The sequence below is a fragment of the Vanacampus margaritifer genome, chromosome 16, assembly GCF_051991255.1.
Source record: "Vanacampus margaritifer isolate UIUO_Vmar chromosome 16, RoL_Vmar_1.0, whole genome shotgun sequence".
Taxonomy (NCBI): Eukaryota; Metazoa; Chordata; class Actinopteri; order Syngnathiformes; family Syngnathidae; genus Vanacampus; species Vanacampus margaritifer.
In genome coordinates, this window is record NC_135447.1 from 10,068,779 (window position 1) to 10,091,636 (window position 22,858).

Below are 22,858 nucleotides of genomic sequence, written 5' to 3' on the forward strand. Positions count from 1 at the left end.
CTCTGTTTTAGTGGGCAAAATGTTTTGCCCAATAATATGCGTGAACAGTTAAATGGTAACGAGAACTTTATTCACATCACAACACGAACCGGTCAACATCATTCATGACACTTGTGTCACTTTACGACACTGTGCCATTGCCGCTGTTCTGTGCTGAAAAAATAGCGGTGACGTCAACATTTAGTTGACATCCACCGCATAAAAAAAATGGGAGGACCAAAAATGCCAAATAAAACCATTTAACAATATTTATTTTTGTATTTATTTCCACATTTATTTTTATATTTATTTTTGGAATCTTATTTATTTACGTGTTGATATTGATTTGATCTGCTGTTTTTATTTCTATTTCTGTCTTTTTATTAAATTTTTGAATTTTAGTGTCACTTTTATTGATTTATTTTTTATTTGGGCATTTTTGGTCCTCCATACAAAAAATGTTTAGTCGTTCAAACCCTAATTTGGTTAGTTAAACGTGCTTAGTTCATAGCCTCAAAAGATCATAATTACAGTAAATAATAACATACAAACCACTTCTAAAACATAAATATAAACAATCAAATGAAAAAAGAAAACTGTCCGTCATAAATTGAAGACACCCTGCAAAGGGTTAATTAGCAAACACAGTGCTAGCAAGGTAAGGCATATTTTCCTATGTAGCAAATGGCAGTAATGAACATATGCCAATTATCATTTGTTGTATTCTATTCTCATACCTCATTTTGCCACCAAAAACTATATTTTTGACCAAAACTTTGAATTTAAGGAATTTTAATTTCCATTCAAAATGGCGTTTACAGTACTTACTTACCAAGTGACATACTTGGTATCATTTATTAGCGGTAAAAGTCGATGTGGAAGGAAATACTGTGGTGTGGGTGTCGTAAGGAGAAGGAAAAAAAAACTCAAACAAAGGCTCATTGAGTGCATTTTATGGAAAAGGTGATAAATCCGTGCCATGTTGAGGCCGTGCACGCGTTGATGAGCCGCAAAGCCGCAGCTACGTTTCATGAAGCAGCCTGACGACACACACGGACGCTTGCTGCGTACTCAGCGTCCGTCCATTGGCTGCCTGTGGTCGCTCGTAATGGATTGTAAAGCTCGGTGCAGTCGCCCACCCCCAACAGCCCCCACACCCATCAACACGCACGTATGCACACGCACACACGCACGCACACACACCTCCAGGCAATGCTGCATTCGGCTCGCACTCGAACGCTCTGCTTTCCTCTCCCAGCTAAGCTAAATCCAACTTCTCTGGTCACTGCCCTCATCACCGACACCTCACAAACGGGCAAAAATGTCCCACAGACTCAGCATTGGTCTCGGCCAGACTTTGGATCTCACAACATCATGAAAATGTGCACAAGTGGGCATCTTGATTGCTATTTTAGCATTAATGTGTCACTCGGTCAAGTTCAGACCTCAACTTTTGACAAAAATGTCTTTAAATGATGCATTTGTCGAGATTCTTAAAAGGGAAGTCACCCCCCCCCCCCCCCCCCACCCTCACACTTCCCTCCCAAAACAAATCTTAATAATAATATACTCTAAAAACAGTTGGGTCGAAATTAACCTAATTTTTAAATAAAATGGACCGATCCACTTTATGGGTCAATTTGATCCAATTTTCTGGGTTGTTTTATTCAAAATGACTCCATTTTTTTGACCCAAGTTAAGGGTCTGACCAATATTCAAGTAGTATCCAAGTAGAGGATCAGTCCATTTTAGATGGGTTATTTTTGACCCAACTGTTTTTACAGTGTACGTTCTATGCAGCTCCACTAGTCTAAATATGGAATTCTGATTAATATTGTGTTAGTGGTATATGATTTAAGTAGCAAATTCCAGCAGTTTTTTTTCCCTTTAACAATACCAGAAGGCGGCCATTTTGCCACTTGCTGTCGCGCGAAAATGACATCACAGTTGCTCAGATCTCAGGTAACAACCAATCACAGTTCAGCTTCTGATATTCTGAACTGGCCTGAGATGGATAAAACCGGCTGGATTTTGCTGCATAACTCATATTCCACAAATTTAATATTAATCAGAATGTCCTGTTTAAAATAGTGAGGTCACATATATACATATTATTGTCAAGAAATGTTTAAGGTTGACTTCCCCTTTAAGCAATCATGACTCACCTGTTTTCTGAGTGCTTCGTCATTACCTGAGTTGGATGGTTGGTGTGAAGCCATCCATCATTTGGAATTTAGAAGGACTCTTAGGACTGGTGACAGGAGATGCTATCAGGATGTCCTCTACTTACTAAAGGATAGCGTAATCCCAAATTCAGCTGCTTTTGACGAGCAATCTTGAGAGAGAAAGAAAGCCAGAAATACAAAACTAGCATATTTCAGCACTGTTGTGTCACAGAATGGACTCAAGCCACCCAAGCTCATGGATATCATCAAGCGCGCATTTAGGAGAGGACATAAAAAGTAATCCCCCAAACCGGCCAAAAGTCGTCTCCACAAGGCTGCGGAGTCCGCTTGCCAACATTAACTCACTCAAACAGGAAAAAGGATTCAAGGGTTCTCCCTTGTTTGCTCCTGCCAACACCATCAACCACTTTTATTGTCTTATACAGCAAAGAAACCCCCCCCCCCACCCCCACCCCCTAGGAAGTAGCACCGTATCACAACATAATTTGTCATTGGCGGACACTTTGGGGTCTATGATGAATCTTGTCATGCAGAGTGGCCTTGTTCCAGCAACTTTTGCAGCGGAAAGACATGAAGTGCTGACAACGATACTGACAACATGAAACACCAGGATGGACTTGCAAGGACACTTGAAGAGGAGCACTATGGGCATGCTTTAGTAAGATCCCAAATAGTGGGAGCTTGATTTACCAAGACTGCCGTCTTTTACTAGTATCCCGAATAATGGGAACTATATTGCGTGTTTGTTTACTTTACAGGTCGCAAGGTGTCAAATTGGAGACCGCCACTTATAAAAGAGGAGTTTGCGCTTTAGGTATAAATGATGATTTTTCAATATATGGAACATCTGGGAAAGCACAAAAAGTTTGAAGTGATGGAATTGGAAGTGTTAATGGAAGACAAACAAGCATTACTGAGTTATAGAAAAGAAATCTAATGCGCAAATAATTTTCATTTTCATGTTGTTGTTTTTTTCAATTAAACTTGTTCTGAGTGCCCCTCCTACTTATCATTGTGTTTAAAACCTCCGACAGCATGCCTGAAAAACTCTTCTGGGAGAGGCCAACACTAACACACAGTGAACTGAAATGACCCAAATGCATAAAAAAGCAAAGTTGAAAAAACTTTTGTCATATAGGTAATATGGCATGACTCCTTCTTGTGACTGTCAATCAGAAGATCCAATATTATATTGCTGTTAAGTTACAGTATGTCATGATCATTTTGGTTTCTGGCATTTTTAAAATTATTACATGAACAAAAAGATGTATCCTGCCCGTCGCCTGTGTCTCCTTGTCATGGTTACTCACAAAAATCAATTTACATATACTCCTCCCAGAATACTCAATTGATTGCATTTGGTCGCACCGGGCGAGTGGTCAGCTTCCACATCCGTTTGCTTTAGCAATCAAGTTTGCGGCCATTTTTAAATGTTGCAAAAACTCAAGTATTGTTAGTTTTAGCATAAAGACAAATCCAAAAACTTTGGAGTTGCATGCTTTGCTTCGAAATGTTTTCCATCATCGATTTCTTATCCCTTATGGACAATTTAGAAACTTTACGCAACATGAAAGCTCCACAGAGAACGGTCTGAATCCAAATTCCAAACCAGAAGACAAGACTGTGATGTAAACGTGGACAAAAGTGGTTTAGCTCTAGTTGGACAAATTTGAGGCTGCCTAACCTATAATGAATGAGAAACCATGAGGTATGTTCTGGATGTGTCTCTGGATCTGACAGATGATGTCTTCTGGCCTCATTATGTCTCAATAGTCCGGCACAGGTTGCAATATGGCCGCCTGAATCTGGCAACTGAGAGACTTTTGTTCGGACTAGCAATGGAGTTTATTCTTTTATATGTTTGACTTTTGGCCTCAATGTACAGAAAAATCAAGAAAATAGCAAATGATGATCTGGTTAACATACAGTGGAAATGCTGACCTCCTGATGGAAAATGGCCGACTTCAGCAAAATCTCTGTAAATGCTGATAATTCTGCATTCATACAAACACTTGGTTTATTGAGGAGAATGTTGTTTTTCTCCACGAGATCAGAGAAGGAATAAAAAGTCATGATGTAGCAATGATGTCATGACATTGCCTCAAAGCACTCACTAATGGTGCCTTCCCGCAAAGTGGGAAGTCTGAAACTTTAGACATCTGACTTGGAAAAGTGCAATGGGCAACAGTGGGAGTTGATCTTACAACAAATCGATCCACCTTGACGATCACTGTAGTACAACAACGGCAGCACCCGCAGAGATTGACCGGAAGCCAATAAATACATTTTGCATCTTATACAGTGTCGCTATATTGTCTATATATGAAATAATTCTGAAAATTGTCCGCCACGAGGGCGCTGGAGCTAACATCTTGGACTGGCCAATTCTACAGCACTATTTCTGAGAAATGAAGAAGAGAAATGAAAAGGCTACCAATTTTTTTATATCAGGACAGTTAACGGTCAGATTATCTCTTCACAAACGCAAATACTTGATGATCTCAGATCATGTTTTTTGTTTACGCTCGCCTTGAATGTTTTGTGCACCCCACTAGCCTCAAGCATCATTTGTCCTACTTCCCAGAAGTCTCAAATGCAACATCCAATCAGATTGATGTCATCCCTATACTGTTCACTGCTCATAGGAGCATATTAGCACCGTCTGGGGTTTGCTATGATATGTCGTGGAATATGATGTATAAGTGTTACAAGTGCATATATTTTATGATTTCCCACTATATAGCGCAAATCTGCAATATATAGCAAATTTTAAATGTTTTTTTTACAGTACTGCATAATCATTGTAAACTTTAACATTAGATTATTTTTGGTGTTTGTGTTGATTTATTTTGATTTTATTCTGACTTGATTAGTTTTTTTTTGTATTTACAGTAAAATGTGACTATTTTATAATGCACTATATGACTGTATTTTAACTATGTGAAACATTTTTTCACTGCTCTATGTAGAATGTGCTATAGACCTAAAATTGACTGATTGGCTGAGTGACCGAATGACTTACCTTAATGATTTAATTTTTAAAATTTAATTTATAGTTTGATTTGTGTCTCGATTTCAGTCCCACAGTTCAATACATGACTGTTTTTTTTATTAAATAAATATAACAATATAATACATTTATAATATATATAATTTATGAATATAATAAATACATTTGTCAGAGTAGACAGTTTTTTCTTGTGTGACCCACTTAATTTATTTTCGGGATGTTGTCGTTGAAGCTGCATAAACATGCTCAACGCGACTCAGGGACATTTTTTAGACACTAACGGCAAACAGTGTCGACCTTGTTGACTATGCAACTTCCATCTTTGGTCTCAACCAAAATGCTCCGAAACCTCTGGCCTAAATAAGCTTGGGCTTCTGCAATTTCAGGGTTTTTAATTGTACTAGCCATTTCTTGTACAAACAAAAATCTTGCATTTGTCGTGTTGTTGACTAGATTAGCATAAGCTAAATTTTGCTAACTTGGCCAGATGACGGCCGGCAAAGTAATTACAGCACATGACAAATTTGTCTTGAACCAGGGCGTATATATATATTTTTAAATTACTTTCAAATATTAGTAATAATAATGATTTATTGTTTACTTATTAATTTGTTTGGATTAGGTAAATATTATTTGAAGTTTAGCAGCAATGTGATCTTATATGCCTGTATTTGTATCATCATTTTTTGTTTCGATACTGTATCGTTTGTAAGTTTAAATGTGTTTTAAGCGTGCCATAAAAAATAATATATGGTATTTTGAGATCTCAAAAGTGAGTGGTTCTAAAACGTATCCCAATCATGAATGAATGGGTGGTTCACTGCAATATGTAGCTAAACATTCCCCCAAAAATTAATTCAATAACATATAATCGTGAAAATGTCTTCTACTATTGCTACTATTTAGAACTGCAATATATCACAGATATTCAGGCACAGTTTTTCCGTTTTGGCCCCAATGTGTTGTGCTTCCTCGCTGCCGCCGCCACATCTATAATCCCTTTTATTGAAATCCGTGTCACCTGCCGCCTGCGCAGTCCAGCACCCTGAAGCGCTCTACGTCTGGCATCGTGACGGGCACTGCGGCGAGAGGAAGCCAAGCGGAGAACACAGTACGGCTCTTAATGGCGGCTTTTTAGCATCTATTCAAATCTATGCCGGCTTTTACGGCGTCAATTCACAACACGGCCCTCTGTATCGACGTGAGAGCGCTCTAATGACGACGGCGTCAAATTTCGCCACAAGCGTGACGCCCTCCTGCTGTTGTTGCAAGGCGCTGTCACGAGGCCTGCCAACGCCGGTGGTCATGAAGATGGAGGCATGCGGGCACCAACGCCGGGGTGTGCATTGTAGCATTTCACTTCCCTAAAAGCACACAACGCCAGAATGCGTTGGGGAAAGATTGAGACGGAGAAGTAGCCCACACCAGCGGGAGGTGGCGGTGATGATGATGATGGTGGTGGTGGTGAGGGGGAAGATGGAGAGGAAAGCCAGAGGGAGAGAGGAAGAGGGAGCGTGAGGCAATTTTGCAAACCTGTGACACATAAATTATTAACAAACTCTGGCTAAATGCGTAAACTCTCCCTGCTTGCTTGCGCCCTCTTCATTCTTCACACTTACCCTCCTGTGCAAAACACTCGGGCGCGCACACACACACTCGTCAAGGTGGCATGTGATTGCTCATAACATGAAGTGAAGCATGTCAGGGGGCTGTGAAGGCGTCAGGCGCAAGAAGGCCCGCAACGAGGCGGCGAGGGAGGGCCGGCGTGACGAGTGATAAAAAAGTGCGACAAAGGCAAAGATATAAACAGCCGGATGGTAAAAGACGGGCACGGCGACTGTACATATGTTGCATCTTGGAGCAGATGTGCAAGGCAAACGAGGCGGCGAACAAATATAGACGGCGGGAACATGTGGCGCGACTTTGAATAAGGCCGTTTGATTCCAATTTAAAAATGCTTAGCGTGAACGTTTACTGCTCTTGGGCTCTTTGTTTGGAGAGCGGTGTAGCTTTGCTACTAATCACGAGGCGTCCAGTCCATTTGGTATTCTCTAATCAATTGGCTGTGTGTGTGTGTGTGTGCGTGTGCGTGTGTGTGTGTGTGTGTGTGTGTGTGTGTGTGCGTGCATTTGTGTGCGTGTGAGGCACTGCTTGAACGGTCACTCTGCCCCCCGGGCGATGGTGCGTGTTTGGGACGGAATGGATCCTCCCCCAAGCGTGTAGCGGAGATGTGTGCGTGCGTGCGCGTGCAAGCGTGTGTCGCCACCATACTTTTGCCGCAGTCTGTCCACTCCTACAGAAGTCTGGCAACACATCTCCACAAGCACAGAATCCAAACAGAGGCCTCCACATGGGCACAGCGCTTTTTTACATAAAAGCTCAGAGATTATTTTTTTTGCGGTAATGAGGAAATGCTACAATTTCCAATTGGAAAAAAAAACAGACAGACCATCCGCAATTACACTACATATAAAAAAGATGGTCTACAGAAGAACTGAAAAAAGGATTATGCCTTAAAAGATACACAAAACTGAAAAAAAAAAATCTGTTTTGCAAGTTAGCGCATGTTGCTAGATTAGCAAACGCGCAGCGAGCATTGCGCTAACACAAAAATCAAATCGCGCAAACATTAGCAACAAAGCTCTGTTGCGTTGTCTACAAAAATAGAAACCTTACCGTTTTGATTTGAATCTTTCATATTTATGGCCTTTTTTACACAAATATTTAGCGTAATTATGACGTAGACATTTGCGTAGCAGCCTAAGGATATGTCACCACATGGTGCAAAAAAAACACTCCGTTTTTAGTTCGACTTTTAATGTTTTGCATACAAATACTTAATGTAATTCTGACTTAATTACTGTATTAGCATGAAATTAGTGATAGAGTACAGTGAGATCTGATTTGCGTACAAAATCAGGAACTCAGTTGTAAATCAAGGACCCCCTCGTACTTATTTCAGAACAAGTTAAGAGAAGAAGTCATGTGAAATAAGTGCACTCAGGGTGCTTTACACCTCCAATAATGGATTTGTAAACAACATCCATGCCTGTGACCTCCCTCGCCCCAGTCCAGGTCACATTACAAAAATTCATGACAACAAACCCCTCTCGTAGCTCACAAGAATATAAACAGGAAAAAGTTTGTCCTACGCACTAGCGAGTGCAAATAAAGTAGCACAAAAAAACACACAACTGGTGTTTGTTGGCAACATTAATAATTATCTGGAGAATCTAGCAGACTACAAAACATCAGCAAATAGCCAAGTGCACTTTAACAGCATGACTTCAACACATTATCCTTGTTTGTGTGATAAAAATAAAGACATACTGCTATCAGCCCTCCAAATAAAACAACAAATATTGACCATGTTTCAATATACTAAGTGAATATAGGTAAAAAAAAAAAAAACACGTTCATGACCATTAAGTCAATTATTTTAAATGTTTACATGCCGCATGCACTATTGTGGTTTCCATCCACCCATTTTTATTAGAATTTTCAAGAAATGTGAAAACAAAACTAAATGGAAATGCGAGAAATTCGAAGAAGGGTCCAAAACATAAGCTTGGAGAGGGTGGATTTTGAAGTCTATCAAATAAGGGAAAATGCGAATTTTGGCTATGGAAACAAGTTTTGCGAATAACAAGACCGAATAAAAGTCGCACGTTTTGACCGGATATTACATTGCACGTACGTTTGTAGTCACAAAGCAATGTCGGACGATAAAGTAAGATATGTTTGGGGGGACGACAAAGCAGAAATCTTTTTGGAATTAATTAAAGAAGCGACTACAGTACGCTTTATCAATTATTACAAAAGAAAGCTCATATGACAGCATCGCACGGCGCAGTCCCTTCCTGGTCTTCTTCTTTTAAATTACTGGTGGATCACATCTCTATGGTGTATAGCGCCACCTACAGCGGCGGAGTCACCTTTCAATATAAGCAAAAGAAGAACAGATGGAAACGGGAATCAGTCGCATGTCCCGTTTTGCGCATTTCCAGTAAATTTGCTTAAAAAATTATTTTGAGTTATTTCAGAAGACATACGTGGCACAGTTGTCTGCTGTTATATTGTGTTTTTTGTATACTAAGTCACAATATGCCCCCCTTTATGACTCAGCGTTTTGTTTTAAGTTTTAGTATGTACAGGGTTGTATGGATATGTTATATTTACATACTGTATAAAAGTGTTGGACCAACTTGCAGCTTTAGTATATATATATATATATATATATATATATATATATATATATATATATATATATATATAACGGCACACATTAAGGTGAGGCCTATTTGTCCAGTCCTGGTCAGACATTTAGGATCCCCATTCGTTTGTAAACATTAGATCAGATGAATGTTTTAATGAGTTTTTCCTCATGTGTCACATAAAAAGCATAGACGTGGCACAGGGGAAGTGCCACGTCTATCTTTTAAAAATCAACCAATCGTTATATCGCTTTTACACGCAGAGTTCGACCCACTGAGCCTCATCCGCAGCGGGTCGTCTTCCGCCATTACCTGCTCATACAGAACGGTTGCATTTTGCCGACGGCGGCGGCGGCCATAAGCCGTCTTGACCTTTACGCATGAGAGAACTTCCGCGTTGGGTGCGAGCCAGTTGCGGAGGCACTTTGCATCACTTGAGAGATTCAATTGCTTTTATGTGTCGCAGCTAAATGGATGCAGAGATGCAGCCGCCTCCCCACGGAGCTTGGCCACCAAAACACCAGCGTCGATGTGGAATAACAACATTTTAGTTGGGAAGTGTGCGAAAAGTCAAAGTGCTGTATTGTTCATTGTTGCAGGCTTTTTAACCAAAATGTGTGGGCTTGCTTTCTAAATTCTTGTGAGGCCAGGCATGCAATATTAATAATAATAATAATAATGACTATGATGATAATTATAATCATGAATTAAGTGCGCCTTTAAGACCAAGACAAACCTGACTGCTTCTGCCAATGGACCATTCTTGGTCATTAGCATGCGAAGCTAATTGCGGCGCAGTGGCTACGCTTGATCTCTTTCCCTATAAAGTGCGAGATTGAATCAGCCTGAGGATCACAACGGCCTAACAACATATAAAATGTGGTGTGATAGAATGCCAAGTCGATGTTAATCAAGATGTCCAATTTTGTCGCGGTGGCTAATTTTATTAGGATTCCAGGCCAGGTATATTGTTGTGATCGTTGCTTGTGTAAGTGCACTAAGGAGGAATCCATCACACTTTGGAGCAAACATTGTTGAAAAATGAAAGCGGATGAATTTATTTTTCCCTTTTGCTTCTTGAGTTACAATGCGACAATTCCGTCGCCACAAAATGTTAAGAGTAGGCAAAAGTGGGCTGTGCATTTGGTATTTGGGCTTTTACTTACTGGACTTAATCTCATGGCGCAATTATACAATATAGGGATTTTGAAACGATAATCTAAGTGTGATTTTTTTCTTTCCTATTTCATTCATCATATGATATGATATATCATATGATGTGATATCAGATGATATCATTTCACATCATATATTCTTTCAAGGTTCTCTTCTTCCTATGTATTTTTTTTAATATTCACAAGCAATAATACAATAAACAATATTAGATTGATTACACATAATGTAAATGTTTTTTTAATATAACTTGGTCTTACGCTAAAATAAATGTGACTGTACCATTAATGTATTAGATTTTTTAAATTTAAATATACCTCAATTAGAGTTGTTAACACGCTAAAGACTTTGAGTCGCTGTCTTTTAAATGCTTACTATAACTAATTCACACAATTCGACCATTAAAGTCATAAATCCGACTACAGCAATAATGCAACACATTTTGCTAGTCTAAATTGGCTGTAATAAGTTTTGATATGACCAACCAATCAGAAGACCAAAAAAAAAGCTGATGTCATTGAGAGCCGGCTCACTGAGGATGAATTTAAAATGTGCTTAAGAAACAGGTGCAGCAGTCTTTGACTCTATGCACCGTATGTGTTTATCATGTAAATACATACATACATGCCCGTCAGCCAAAGTCCTCTGAAAGTATATCCAACACATGCACGCACGCACGTAAACCCCCTACGCCTCCACCACCCTCTACGCACACACACACACCGAGTCCCCGGTTTGTCCCCCTGCCCACTTCCTCTGCAGCCTGTGGTGTTTCCGCTGGGGTGAGACGCTGCCAGCTCCCTCCCTCTGCTCCCCAGTGGGGTCCTGCCTCCCAGCATCTGTCAGGGCAGCTGTCTCTCCTCTCCAGCTCTGCACTGCGCCACACTACGCCAGGCCTCCAAACAGGATCTTGAGCGACACACACCCTCGCATTAACACGCACCGCGACGCCGGAGCAATGATTGACTTCTATCGCGTGAAGGTCACGCCTTGTTTTTTTTTTTTTGTTTTTTTTTGATTTAGTGAAAAGGAAAAACTTAGTTCATCGATGGCACGCTATGGGGATTTGCTTTCAAGACTGTAAAGCACTTTTATGTGGATTTTTCAGTTAAACAGCTTTGGTGTTTAATTTACTCGTTGGCCACAACATTAGGCACACCTGCACCATCTAATGCATTGGTGGCCAAAGTTTGGCCCGTGGGCCGGATAAGGCCCACTCCCCTCTTTAATCTGCAACCAGATTGTCACGATATATATTATAATATATAATATTTATTCCTAAAATTGGTCAGTTAAAATGCATTTTTACACTGTATTTTTTTTAAAAAATGAATTTATCTAAATAAATACTTTTGGTTAATTTATTTATTCTGAAGTTAAATAGACTTGTACATTAAACATTTATTTTATTTACATGTAAAACATTTTTTTTTACTTATATTAAACAATGATTTTATTTATAAAATCATTGTTTAGTTCATTAGCTCATTGTGATTAAATTATTGATAAATAGTCAAATAAAATGCAAATTTTTCAATATATTTACAACCACTTAGCCTTAGCCTTTCACTCCATTAGCTTAATGCTAATGCTAAATAGCAACATAACCCTTTAAACAACAGATTGAACATAAACAGATGTCGGCAGACAATATAGCAGTACTCGAGCTGCATTCGAGGATGAAGGATGAGGTCGGAAGTCGGACTTTACGACTTCAAACCAGGAAGTGTGTACAGGAACGCCCCCTTGAACTGGGAAATTCCACTCGCAAAGTCGGGAAAAAAAAGGATCCCGACTTCAACGACGGACTATAAGTGACGTAACTCTTAATGATGGCGACGCCTTTGGAAACACAGACCATGAATGGTGAAACACAATTTACTCGAGTAAAAAACTAGATAGCTTTCTTCATTCATAAATATTCGACATAACTTCACTTATCACAACGTACGTGACAGTATGCCGCTATCTCCCTGCATTATGTTAATAAACACCTGGGAACTGTTTTAAATTGTGAGGTGGAAAAAAAACCACAATACATCCCCTTTAAATAAATAATAATATAATCCCTCTGATTGGTATTGCTTTTTTGTTTATGTTTGAAGGCTAAAAACAAAATGCCATTCAACAACAGAAGCCTCTTTCTCCTTACTCATTCATCTCACGTAACACTATTTCATGAGTTATTCCTATGAATGAGGGAGGGATGGTTCGGGTCCAGGTGTGCCCTGGAGCTTCACGAACTAAACATAAAAGGCTCTGAGCGACACAGGTGATGAAAAATGATCTTTTATTTTGGGCCAGGTCCAGCAAAGCAGACAGGACTGCGCGTGTGCGTGCTTGTGATATGTTGCGGGGTAGGATGGCGTGTCATTCTGAGTTGAGGACAGACATAACAAAAGCAATGCAAGCAGTGCCATTTTGGCAGTTTGTTTGTACTCGTTTTGCATCCTGAAAAATGGATAGTCTCAGTCTTTGAACATGATGCCTTTATTATTCCCGTGTAAACAATGAATATGATCATTTGTGAGTACATGAGTACATTAAATACGCTTATTTAAGTGTTCAATCTGTGCTTGTGTAAGTATGTCATAGCCCAAAAAACAATACACAAAGACGCGTTTATGTTCATAACACTTTTCCAGCAAATTCCACTTTGGGTCAGTAGTCTGTTTTGCACTTTAAAATAGTCCTGTGAAAACCGTGCTGGAACAACACATGAGAACAAATAACAACAACGGAGTCGAACAAGAGACTCCTGTGTATCCTCAGCATGTGGCTATTGAGAATTTACTCGAGAGGAGACTGACAGTTGCAAAAAAACAACAACAAAAAACGGTCCACTGCAGCACAGTAGATATTGCGGAGTATAATACTGGCTGCATGGTCTACAGCTAAATAGTGCTAATAGTGCTTTCCTAGCCAGAGTTAGCTAGCCTAAACCTGCCTAATCCATTTCAGTTTTCCCCAAAATAACATTTCTTTATTTTTTTAGTTTGTGTTTGTTTGCTCGTCCTTCTGGTGTGCATGACTCGACCACCAGTGGGCAGTATAATACAGTCATGAAGACACAAATGAAGAGGACTTTCACAGATTCTGTAAGTCCATATTTAATATTTGTCATTTTTCTCAGAAGATAAAGAAAACATGCCTGTAAATATTGCTATCCTGTCTGTCTACATGTTGAAATTTCCAATGCTTTCTTACTATTGATGCAATGGAGTTTCCCATTCTGTTAGCTTTAAGCTAACAGAGGGCAATGTTATGTTATTGTTTTAAATACACAACTTTTAGTTCTCTTATTTTATGTTTGACAGTATAATTCTACTGGGAGCGGCGTTAAACAGCGTTATGCTTCTTTTATGAAGAATTTTTCACTATTTGCTGATGTTCACTGCTGGCACAGAGGAATTACATGACATTCCCAACTACTAGCTTAGCATCCATATTGTCGAGGTTGTGTCATTTTTACAGCACTCTCTTTTTGATATGAGGACAAATATTCCACTTTTCGCAATTGTCGCATAAACACTGAAACCAAACTCAAACCTTTGTCATCATCTAGGCACAATTTGCACTCTACCAGCTAGGCCCGCACATGCCCACTCACATGCACGAAAACTTAAAACATGTGTAGATGCTGACAAAAACACCCCCACCTCCCCATTGGGTAGAGGTCCATCCAGCGCAGATGTAGCCCTGATTAATTGGGCGCAACACTGGAAAAGGGTCTGGAAACTACCTGGCAATTTCCTGCAGTAGCCCCCGCACCCCCACCACAAACACGCACACACACACATATCTATCCTACAACGCCCCCTCCTCCTTGCGTTTGGATCACGCAAGTCAGCAGGTGGGCTGCGGGGAGGAGTGTCTGCCGTGTGGCGTTGATATTCAGCCTGCGTCCAGCGTGCTGGGCGCCCTACATTGCAGGCGCTCCCTCTGGCAAAGCATTGGCTTGTCTCTGGGTTGAGAGATGGAAACACTAAGACGCCAAATAGTGCAGGTAGACACACACACAGCCACAATCGAGTGGTCAACATCACAAAAAAAAAGAAAAAAGAAAGAGCCAGGATAAAGACGTTAAAAGTGTTTGTAGCTGGCCCAATCTGCAAAGCGCGTGGATTACCCAACGGAGAACAGTGAAGCTTTTTAATGAAAGCACAGGAAGGGGGGAAGCAGCTGGTGGCATGTGTTTGAGCCGCGAGGATAAGACCCCGTGCGTCGGGTTCGCCAGCAAAAAAAAAAAGCAGAAATGACCAGATGTTCGGATTACATTATTGCAACCCACGGATGTGGTGGTCCCCGTGACTGAGTTTGCCTTGGGGTCCTAAATGACTAAATATGTCTCCAAATGTTACCCAAGGGGCGGAGCTAGACACACTGCAGAGTATGGTCACTCCTGTGTGACGACATGAATGGAATGGGAAGCATTCAAAACTTTGGGCACGTCTAGACAAACAGCCATTCACTCGTAAGATGGTGAGCTAAAAACATCGGCATCAAACAGAGACCAAGATTTTTTCTCATTTTAAATCACCTCCTTAACCTTCAATTTGTTATACCGCTAATCTATTTTAATATAAATACAGTGTAAACAACATCCTACCGGAGCAACAAAAATACAAAACATAGAAGGCCAATAGGTTTGTACACTACCATATTATTTGCTTGAAATGCTTCCAAGGGCTCTTTCTTGCTGATAGCATTGAGAGTGAACATGATTTTATAGAAGAAGAAAAAAAATCAATGTGACTCTTGTTAACCTTTTTATTGTCAGTGAACTCTTATTAAACTGACTGTGAGCTGTGATGAGACTTTAAGTTCCTGTGTACAGGCAGGGATTGTTCTCAGTAATACAAATTACCTGCTGTCAGCTGTTGAAATGAGATGTAAGGAAACAGACTCACTTAGAATTGACATCCAACATGAGGTTTCTGCCTCTGCAAATATTATAATGCCTACTTGTGATTGACGGTGTCAGGAATGTATTCATTTATCCGTGTGTTTATTTGGCAGCAAATGAAGTGGCTGTTACTGTAAGTGTTTGTGTCAGTATAAAGGGCACTGGAGTAATTGGGTTCCTAATATAGGTTAAAATAGAAGTCATGCCATCACTGATAATTCCCCAACTCCAAATACGCGTTTAAATATTCATCATTCCCATGTTGCACTAGTGATCCAATTTGGGCTTTTTCATCTCATAGATGTCACTTGCTTTCAAGTGGTGTCCGCGTGATGACCATTTGCTTGGCTGTCGCAAATTGCTGATTTTAGGACTAAAACAAAAAATGTCAAAAATACAAAATGAGGCTTCAAGATAATGACAAAATCAAGCCAAAATCATTTCTACCTAAAGCCACCTTAAGGTCTTAAACGCAACAAGAACAAGGCACTCTAAAGCGGCCACGCCTGTGTGAAGATGGATGGACGGATGAAAATTAGGGATGGGTGGATGTAAAAGGGATGTATGGATGGTTTGAAATGAGGGATTGATGGAGTGATAGATGGATGGACAGATGGATGGAAGGAAATGATGGATGAATAGATTAATGGAAATGAGTGATGGATGGATGGATAGATAGAAAATGGAGGGATTGATGGATTATTATGAAGTTACAATTTCAAATATGTATACTACTACAAAAGTATAAATATGTAACATTTAATTAACTGCAATTCAATAAAAAATCAATTATATATCGCTAACGTTGGGCAAAAAAAACCTGAAAAACAAATTGTGACGTAGAAGGTTTTGGCCCAGTGCCAGTGATATGAAGAATGAAAAATACAATTTTAAAAAATTGTAGCTTGAGAGCCATGGGACAAAAGGGTTGTTTTGTTTTGTTTTGTTTTTTTAAGTACAAACCCAATTCCCAAAAAGTTGGGACACTATACAAATTGTAAATAAAAACGGAATGCAATTATGTGGAAGTGGCAAATTGTAATATTTTATTCAGAATAGAACATAGAGAACAGGTCAAAAGTTTGAACTGAGAAAATGTATCATTTTAAGGGAAAACTATGTTGATTATAAATTCCATGGTCTCAACAAATCTCAAAAAAATTGGCACAAGGACATTTTCATCACTGTGAGGCATCCCCCCTCTTCTTCTTACAACAGTTTGCAAACGTCTGGGGATCGAGGAGACACGTTTCTCAAGTTTCGAAACAGGAACGCTGTCCCATTCTTGTCTAACACGCGTCTCTAACTGTTCAACTGTCTTGGGCTTTCTTTGTTGCACCTTCCCCTTTATGATGCACCAAATGTGCTCGAGAAGTGAAAGAAGTGGACTGCAGGCTTGCCCATTTCAATAACCCGATTCTTTTCCTACGCCGTGATGTTGTAATTGGTGCTGCATGTGGTCTGGCATTATTATCGTGTTGAGAAATGCAAGATCTTGTCTGAAAGTGATGATGTCTGGATGGGAGCAGATGTTGTTCTCCAATCTAAATCTACCTTTCTGCATTGACGATGCCTTTCCAGATGTGGAAGCTGCCCATGCCACACGCACTCATGCAACCCTATACCATCACAGATGCAGGCTTATAAACTGTGCTGGAAACAACTTGGGTTGTCCTTGTCCTCTTTAGTCAGTATGATATAGCGCCTGCGCTTCTTGGTCTGCTTTAAAAATGGCTTCTTCTTTGTACTGTCGAGTTTCATCTGGTGTTTTCGGAAGTATTGCTGAGCCCTTTCGGTGATTTCCCTTACAGCAAGCATTCCTGTTTGCGGTGCAGTGCCGTTTAAGGGCCCGAAGATCACGGGCATCCAGTAGGATTTTCCCGGCCTTGAACCTTACACACAGAGCTTGTTCCAGATTCTCTGAATCTTTGGATGATGTTATGCACTGTAGATGATGATTACTTCGCTGGTAATCACCTTTCTGATATTTCTCCACTATCTTTCTGCGCAACATTGGAGGAATTGGTGATTCTCTACCCATCTTCGCTTCTGAGAGACACTGCCACTCCGAGAAGCTCTTTTTAGACTTTTTTTATACACAGCCTCTTATTGCTACCTGTAACTTTTTTGAGATTAGTTGGCACCATGAAATTTACCATCAACATATTTTCCCCTTCAAATTATACATTTTCTCAGTTTAAACCTTTGACCTGTCCTCTATGTTCTATTCTGAACAAAATATTGAAATTTGGTTCTCCCACATAATTGCATTCAGTTTTTATTTAAAATTTGTATAGTGTCCCAACTTTTTTGGAATTGGGTTTGTAATTCAATCAATTAAGAATAAAAATTGTCGAAAAGTCCATTCCATTCCAAAAATATTGGTGTAAAAATCGAAATGAAAGGTCATTCCAGTGGGAAATGATTCCACGTCAAGGCCTTAACTCAGCCGCCCGATTCTGTTACGGAATTGCTGCAAGTGTTACCGTATGTCAACAAAGCACAACAACAATTGCATTTGTCTGCGCAGTTGACTATGTGTGTTGTTGCCGTCTTTCTGTGAATGGCTTTTGTATGCATCCCTCCTTCTCGGCCGAGCCCATCAAGGCAATTTATAGTGACTTGAACGCATCTCGTCTTTACTCTCGCCGCCTTCCGAGGCGGCCTCCTCCCACCCGTGATGAAGCACACTTGGCCAGCACCTCCCAGGCAGCCTCAACAGTCATGTGCCTTTGTCGTCTATTCCTGGCAACCTCACATGTTTGATTGGTCACACTTCTGCGTGCGTGTGTGCGTGTGCGTGTGGTAGAGGGTGCTCTGCATGTCCTGTGACTCAGGTGCTGAGGGTGCCCCCTGGAGACAAGGGGAGCCATTACTGGTCCCACATGATGACGATGATGATGATGACGGACAACTTTTTTTTTTTTTTTTTAAACCCCTCCTGTGGTTCTTTGGCTTCCTGGAAGAGTATTGAATTGTCCCTCGTGCACATCAGAGCGTGGCAGGCAAGCGCATCCACCACGCATGGCAACACCGGCCCATCGCCTAGCAACGCACGTCCTCTGCCCCAGGAGGAATTCGGTGGTCTCTGCTGTAGTCACACCATGCATTTCCTGGAGGGAAATCAGTTCTTCGCCCCCCCCCCCCCACCCCCCCTCGCAATCTCTCTCTGACGCCGGCGCTCTACCTCAGCTACATTCCAGCTGGCTTAGCTGTTTTTGGATGGAACCTTTACGAACGTGTGCAAATTTCAACAAAAGTGAAGCGGGTGGAGTAGAAGCCACAAAAAGTAACCACAATTCTTAGAAAGGAAAGTAACGGTGGAAATGTGGCATGTGGAAGTTTTATTTTTACATTCTGTGTGTTTTTCGTCGTCACGGAGGAAATTCGCCATGAACTCACGTGACCTTTTCAAAAATGTCACGCTCAGAAGTCAAAGCCCCCCCCCCCCCCACCCGTAATAACAAGCCTCTAACGAGCCTTTGTGCCAAAGCAATACGTCATCGCCATCGCTTCTGCGTGCAAGTGCGTGTTTGTTCCTTGTCCGCTTTTCTCGCCCGCAAACGCCTGTTCCCACAGTATTCCCATGACTCTTTGCCGCGCACTCACCCCCCCCCCCCCACCCCCCTGGCCCAGACTTCACCAAAAGGCAGAGCTGCGTTGGCGAGCAGCAAGCTGCTTTAGCCCACCTTCCTCACATCTGAGAACCTCTGTGAAATCCTAATCCCCAGAGCAGGGTGAAGCGCGGGCCCAGCTTGCCTGACCTCTCCGGTTGCCATGGATACAGCGCACTATAAATAAAACAGAGGGCCTTCTTTTTTTTTCAAGCAGTTTGGCAGGGCTGCGTGGCCTGCACGCTGGTGGGGTTTATTTTCTCTCTCCCTCTCTTTTGCTCCCTATCGCTCCATTCTCATTCTACCTTTTCACTTCTACTCTCCCCGCCTCCTTATCACCGTCCATTCAAGGCTTCGACTCAGACTCTCAAACCATAACACCTGCCTGGTGACTCCATACCCGTCGTCTGCAGGCATAACCGGTTAGCCCACCTGACTTAAAACTTTTTCAAGATATATATATATATATATATATATATATATATATATATATATATATATATATATATATATATATATATATATATATATATATATATATACACACACAACACACACACACATATATACACATAGCGCCACCTACCGTCCACATGCGGCATGGTGACGCTCACTTTGATGAGGTTGGGATGTCCGGGGTCGGCGGCGCCCGTGTAGTGCATCTTAGGCGAGAAAGGCTCGGCGCCCACCATGCCAATTTTGTGTGGCGGGCACATACCTTGACCAGAAAGAAACACATACAGTACAGTAACTAGAGCAGTGCTTTGAGAAACAACCAGGTCCAAATATAATGAATTAATTCCAACCTCCCTCTATATATATATATATATATATATATATATATATATATATATATATATATATATATATATATATATATATATATATATAATTATTATTATTATTATTTTATTTTTTTAGTCGGAGGCTGGAACAGATTAACAGCATTTCCATTCATTTGAATGGGATGATTTGTTTTCACAGATGAGCAAGGTTACAGAACAAATTAAAAATCGTATCTGAAGGTAGCAAACTAAATGTTGGACCAGAGGCCTAAAAACAAAAGCAAGAGTTATTCCTCAGTGGCAGCAGGGAAATAATTTGGTCACGGCCGTGGGAGGTTGACGAGAGCGGGAGGCGTGCGGAGGAGCGAAGCTTTGAAGGGGGTTCGAGGTTTGACCGTCTCGCTGCCGCGCAAACATGCTTGACACTTCATTCCTTTCCAGTTAATGCGGCGCCGAGTGCAGGATGTTAACCCTCCGCCTGCCTTTTGATGGGCCGCACCCGCTGCTCACACCACTTCCTGCTTTTCCAGCTGTCCATGGCAGAAGAAGACTCCGTGGTCGAAAGAAAAAAGATGCTGACCAAAATGCTGGCCTATCAATCTCAAGAGCCTCCAAGTGGCAAATGAGCAAATCAAGTGTTGACCCTGTACAACAAAATGGTGCTACAACCAGTCTTCAAAGTGCACTTGTGTATTTAGTGCAGGATTGCCCAACTTATATCAAGTCAACATATTTTACATTACAAGAACCTATTGGCATGACAAACGTGACACAAAAACATTTGAGCAAATCCATCATATTTACCAGAGATACTGATTTTTAAATGTATTAATGTTATGTTTAAATGTATTAATGTGATTAGCTAGCTAAATGTTTTGCTCTAACCAACCAATCAGAAGATGGAATAAAACCCAGTGAAGACAAATTTGAAACAGTCCCATTGCTAATGAAGTTAGCCACTCGCCCCTGTATATATTTTATACTAAACTTTTACTCCTCCTGGATGTGATGTACAGCATAGTGTGCCGTAATTCATTTCCATGCATTTCTGTTTAGCGAGTAGATTTTCTCTCCAGTGTCTAGACACTTATTAATTTGCCTGCTATTTTGCTGCTCAAAGTTGAATGTTCCAGCCAGACATCTATGTAAAGTGTACTCCATCACTCAAGCACATTATTCCAGCGTTAAACATGCTAGCCATGCATTTTAGGTTAGCTTAGCAATGAATTAGCACGGCAGATGTTCAAAATCAAAAATCGAGACATGGCAATGGCAATTTTGCTGAAAATCAAATATACAATAAATTCTCACAACAAACTTTTCTTTTTTTGTATGTAATCGCAAATCAAACTGGTGTCCAGCTAATGCTAAATGCTAAATCTTGTTGACAGTTCAACAGCACTAAACATCAATGCACTCACCATTATCCAACCTTTTTTGGTTTGTCGTGGCAGCTATTGGAAGCTGGCTGTGTTGTTTACTTCGCGCCGGTCCCGCGTTGTTACACTGGAAATATGCCACCAGAAAGTTCAACTTGCGTTGGGTCTGACTGTCGACCGCAACATTAGGCTAGTAGGACTACATTTCCCATGTTTCTTAGACACGGAAGCAGAAAGTAGCTCTAGTTCCGGTATGACGAAAACATGCCAATCAGCGATTTAAGAGTTACATTACCAGTAGTTTTTAATTGGTTTATCGTACAAATCGCCATGACAGCTGTGTGACTGACATGCACATGGTTCAAGCAATTGTCTTGCTGACTGAATTTTTAAATAAAAATAAAAAATAAAAAAAAATCGAGACAAAACACTTGATTTACATTTTCCAGGTGTGCCTAATGTTCTGGCCGGTAACCGCGTATCATCATGCGCCGTGTCTACCTAGCCGGTTTCTACATCATGAAGCAATGTGACAAGACCGCTGTCCCAGCCAGAGTAGCTGTCACCATGATTTGAAAATTTGGCCGTCACATGCCAGACTGAGGCCTAAGCCGCATTTCCTCTATGAACGACACGACGCTCTGGCACCCTCGAACATTTCATAACGTTGCCGGGGCGACGGAGGTCACATGAGAAGAACCGACCCTTGCGACATTCCCGAGGATTAGAGTCACGATGCTGCGTAAATGTGAGACGCCGCCCTTGGCAAAAGACAAATACAGTTAAACTTAATGGGGCCAGGATGCGGATGGAGCCTTGTAGGAAAGTCGGGGCAAAATGCGTCTTGTATGTACGAGCGTGGGCGCGCTGCAAATGCGTGTGCTGCCGCGGCCCTGGTGAGCATGGAGTTAATGCAGGCAGGGCTGTGGCGGTCCTCCTGCCCCTCAGCCAGATTAATCATGCAGGAGAGACACAGCAGGGCCCCCGTTCGTTCCGCCTCGGGGTGAAGCTGTGCCCGCATGCTCTCCGTATCACATGGCCCTTGCCCCCAGGGGCGGGGAAGGGGGGGTGATATTGACGGTGTTCTGGAACGCCACAGCACGCAGCAAGGCTTTTATTTCTTTTCACCACGCTTGCTTTCTTTCATCCCTCGCTTTCTTCTCCTCCCTTCATTCACCCATCTGTGAGCGTGAAGGAAAACACAGAGAAACAGACGTTCATCTCCCCTACAAGGAGACAACAGCGTCCTTTTCCTTTCCTTTCTTTTCTTTTTTTTTTTTTTTTTTTTTTTAAATCTCCCTCCGGAGGGCCCTGACGACAGCAGCGGCCTGGCTCGGTGTGCGATGAAGAGGGCTAGTGTGTCGGGGTGGCGGGGAGGGCTGCCGAGGGACCGGCCACAGATATCTCCTGGTAACGAGTCCACGACGTCGCCGCATGCCACAAAAACAGCCACGGCCATTGTTTGGCTTTTCGGGGGGCGACAGACGCTGCGGCTCGGTTACTTGAGCGCTATTCCAATGGTGCTTCAGTGCTCACAGTCAAAACGTTGTGGGTTTGAATCTTGACTTTGACCATGCTATGTGGTTGTACCTGCATGTCGACTTCCACCAAA

At 41.3% G+C, this 22,858-nt stretch overlaps 1 long non-coding RNA gene across 1 annotated transcript in view; it reads right to left on the reverse strand.

Annotated features, from left to right (window-relative positions):
- Window positions 1-21,428, reverse strand: part of LOC144035891 (uncharacterized) — a 33,462-nt gene extending 12,034 nt beyond the window's left edge. Inside the window, exons 1-2 of the long non-coding RNA XR_013288527.1 lie at window positions 21,289-21,428; window positions 19,669-19,800 (exon numbers count right to left, since the gene is read on the reverse strand). This is a non-coding gene — a long non-coding RNA (uncharacterized LOC144035891). The remainder of the gene's footprint in view (window positions 1-19,668; window positions 19,801-21,288) is intronic.
- Between the last annotated feature and the right edge of the window lie 1,430 nt (window positions 21,429-22,858).